Source organism: Alligator sinensis, unplaced genomic scaffold, assembly GCF_000455745.1.
Source record: "Alligator sinensis unplaced genomic scaffold, ASM45574v1 scaffold588_1, whole genome shotgun sequence".
In the NCBI taxonomy this organism is placed as follows: Eukaryota; Metazoa; Chordata; order Crocodylia; family Alligatoridae; genus Alligator; species Alligator sinensis.
In genome coordinates, this window is record NW_005842244.1 from 87,263 (window position 1) to 91,526 (window position 4,264).

Genomic DNA, 4,264 nt, shown 5'->3' on the forward strand with positions numbered 1-4,264 from the left:
CTTAACCTTGCCTTTTGGCTTTTGTTAAAAAAAAGAAAGAAATTAAAGTACTTCCGGTCCACTTTTGGGTCCACCAGGGAGCGTGCCCACATGCTCCCCTGGCTCAGTGATTGGCCATGGGGGGACCCCAGATGCCCCCCCCCCGACCCAGGAGGCACCAGTTGCCAAACTGGTGTGGGGAGTACAGGGGGACCCCCCTGCGCACTCCCTGGCAGACCCGGAAGTGGACTGGAAGTGCTTCTGGTCCACTTCCAGGTTTGCTGCTGAGCATGCTGGGGAGCCCCTCAAGCTCCTGTGGGATGCTCCATGCACCCCAGCATTGCAGCATTCACACACCGCCTGCTACCTACAGGCATGTAGAAAAAACAGTTAAAGCTGTGTCTATGTCCGAATTGCCGAATCTTTCTGAATCTATTTGGTGGGTTCCGATTCAACTCAGAGAAATTAAAGGGTCCTCTGATTCGATTTGGATTCATAGATTCAGCCACCAAATGGGGCCGAATCTCCACCAAATCAAATCAGGGAATGCAGCTTCACACAGCCCTACTATATAGTATTGTTACTGTTCCCTAACTGAGAAGCTTCTGTAACTAGTTTACAAAGCCTGAATGATGAATTGCACATTTTATTAACAAGGATAGAATTTAAAATTTACTTGTGATGAATGCCTGAATACTTGAGTTTAAGTTACTTTTTGCAAGTATTTGTATAAGAAAAGCAGAAGAGTTTAAATGTTCATCAAAACCACATATGAAAGAGACATGAATAAGGTCAAATCAAAGTTTGTGGAGTTTTTTGGAGAGGTAAAAAATGAATATTTTTAGATGTTTTCTCATAGTTGCAATTTGCACTGTTAACTTTTTGCATTTTACTCAGCTGTGAGGATGAAAATACACTAAACTTACCAGTTTCATGTTGGGTTATTGTCATTTTAGCATTTTGATTCTCTTTTTTTAGAATAACACTTTATAGTTGGGTTATGGTTGCTACACTTTAAGTCTAACCTGACCTGAATGTCTCTATACATCTGTCTTTTGTGACAGAGAGTCTTTAAATGTGGTTGTCTTACAATACCAATGAGTGACTTTGGCTAGAATAAAATTAGATCCCTGAACCTTCACCCACTTCTGGAATCAACCACAAACCAAACTATTTCCAGTGTTGTGACATGTTTTTCCACATCTGGTATCCAGTCAACACCATATGCAACGAAAGTACTGGGAATCTCCCAAGAAGCCTTGTTCCCCTGTATTTTCCAATCCAATTTTACAGCCTTGGGAGATCTGAATACTTCAGATAAGTATCTAAACCAGAAGCCAAATCCAAACTGCAAACCTTCTGAGGCTCACCAAACCCACAACAGCTTCCATCTTTACTCCATCATTCACAGCAGATGTTCTTCAAAATTCTCTAGTGTGTTAAATTTCACGTGATTTTTTGGGACAAGGACTATAAGAAATATGTAATTCTGAATAAAAATGTTTGTAAAGCAGAACCTCACCTCACAGAAGTCTGTAGTTAAAGATCCATGAAAACGTGATTATAACAATAATTCTCTCCTTTTTTACTACCCTCTCCCCACATTTGGGATTCAGGACTTGATCTAAGGCCCTTGGAAGCCAATGGCCTTTCCATTATCTTCAGAGAGCTTTGGATCAGGCGGTGACAATGTTTCCTTCCATAGGTCGGCTTGCAGAAGATGGGTTTCTGCCAGCAGACTGTCCCTAGAACATTTTGCCATAGATTTATTATCTTTATAAAATGTTAAATGAAGTCCCACAGCTAGAGTCATATGGTATATTATAAATCATAGCAGACTCTGCAAGCTTCACTTGGGGTTCTTTTTCATTTGGCTCCAAGGGAACATATATTTTTCCATTGAAATTGTTCTTTAAAAGCTTAATTTACCTGCTTTGCACTGTTTTGCAAGAGGATACGTTCATTTCTCATGCCCAAGTCTCTCTGAGGAAGGTCATGCCTACTACTATAGAGGTGGAGAGGTAAACTGTCAGTTGGCCTGCTGTTAGATGATGGGACAAGCTGCTTTTTGGCCCTCAGTGGGATAATTTCTTGATACTATAACAACAAATAATCAAGAAAAAGAAAGAGGTTCCAACATTAAAGACTGTTTTTCTTTTAAATTGCAGCTAGTTTAATTCTAGGTATGGCTCATTGTAGATTGCACGTGATTATAATTTAAGAGTTCTAGGTTTCACTCCCATGCTCTGTCACTGACCTGCTTTGGGCCGGTCACTTCACCTCTTTGGGCTTCCTTTTCCCTTTAAGTTATATCACACTGGAAAAGTGACTGTCTTCCTCTGACTTAGTGCAGCACTTAGCACAATGGTGCTACTCTAATATAAGCAACAGAGAATAATACTACTGATAGGGTAGACGGGTGAGAAATGGGGACTGGGCATTAAGAGATCCTTGTTCTAGTCATGACTTTCCCAGTCATCATGCGTAACCATTAGAGGATAATTTCACTAGCCTCTGCAAAGTAGGATTATAGATACTTTACCGCTTTCTGTCCTAAGAGCACAAACTGTATATTTATAGATTCATAGCTGTTAGGGTCGGAAGGGACGTCAATAGATCATCGGGTCCGACCCCCTGCATAAGCAGGAAAGAGGGCTGGGTCTAGATGACCCCAGCTAGATACTCATCTAACCTCCTCTTGAAGACCCCCAGGGTAGGGGTTCCTTTGAAGCAAATCCTGCTCCAATTTGGAATGCTTTGAATTTGGAGCACTTCAGCTCCACTCAAATGTGAAGTCTAGCCTCCTTGCCCTGGAGCACTTCAGTATGGCCATGAGGGCACACAGAGGTGATGCTTTCCAGTCAAGGGGCTGAAGAGTAGGAATCCCTGCATGCCTCTATCTTCAGTCTCCAGAGGTTCCCAAGGGCAGCAGAACATGCAGGGCAGTGCTCATTTGTTGTCTTCCTACTGTCACACCACCAGCATAGGAGACAGAGGAATCCAGAGCACTGTGGGATACACGATGTGCTGTGGAGGACCAAGCAAACCCCTGTTGCACTCCCCTGCAGGGTTCAGATGTTTCAGGAAGCACTTCAAACTGAAGCACTTTGAAGATGTTCCTCTCTTTTCAAGAGTCATTTTTAAGCATTTTGGATATTTTTAAAGTGCTTCATTGTGTGTGAACATCTGTACCCTCATTGTTTGTAGCACCTCAAACAGCACATCTGTCCATGGCCTACAAATGTAATATTTATGTTGTTGTGCTGTGTGTCTTAAAACTAGGTGGCTGTGACTCATCAGGCTTCAGTGACACTTTGGAAATGCTGGAAAGAAGAAGTCAAGTTTCAGAAAGTGCACAGCATCCTGGGTGTTTGCCTTTTAACAGTAGGAGATGGAAGATCCATCAGGACAAAAATGTGGCTGTTGAGAGGGATCAGCATCTTGGTTCTTCTTCTAGGGTGGATGTCCCTCAGACAAGTCACCTGCCTCACCATCCAGACATGGATTTTCAAGGTGTTGCTAACAGGAGGCTTGCCAGAAAATGGAGAGAAGCTGCAGGTAGCCGAAAGATGGTATGTTTGTTTAACTTTACAGGGGCAGTAGATATCTGTAGAAAGAATGTGGTATTATTGCTGGGCTATTAAACTTAGTGACCCTGCATTTCAACCACAGGCTGGTTTCATTTGGTGAAATCACTGGGTGAAATTCTGTGCTTTGTAGGCAAGCTGCCAGAGTCAACCCAAACACCATTGATGTATTAAGTCCCACTGGATTTGCCTCTCTGTCCCATCGCTCCCTTCCTAGCATGGCTTCTCCGATTCCATGCCACAGAACAACACCTGCTCTCCCCACCTCTCATATCCCTGGGCCCCAGGTCTTCAAACACTGAGGAGCCTTCCTGAAGTCTAAGTATACGACATCCACCCCTACTCCTGCATCCAGGCGTTTTGTAACCTGGTCATAAAAAAAGACTAGATTAGTCAGGCACGACTGATGATGATACTCTGTATATGTACAGAGTATCATCATTCAGTACTAAATGAAACCTATTTTAATTTCTTTGGCTATAGCATAAATTACCAAAGGCAACAATCCAACCTGGCAGGCAAAGAACTGGATGGGACCCAACAGATTTCTTCCATCCCTAACTTTTATTTTTATTGTTCTGTTTCATTAACAGCATTTCCATTTATTTCTTTTTCCTATTAGAACTTTTCAAAGCAGTTAATGCACCAGCAAAGAGAACAATCTTCATAATTGTAGACTTACTTTTTTGCAGTGTCAG

At 42.4% G+C, this 4,264-nt stretch overlaps 1 pseudogene; it reads right to left on the reverse strand.

Moving 5' to 3' along the window:
- Positions 1–1,655: 1,655 nt before the first annotated feature.
- LOC102385040 overlaps positions 1,656–4,264 on the reverse strand; it is a 119,296-nt pseudogene continuing 116,687 nt past the window's right edge.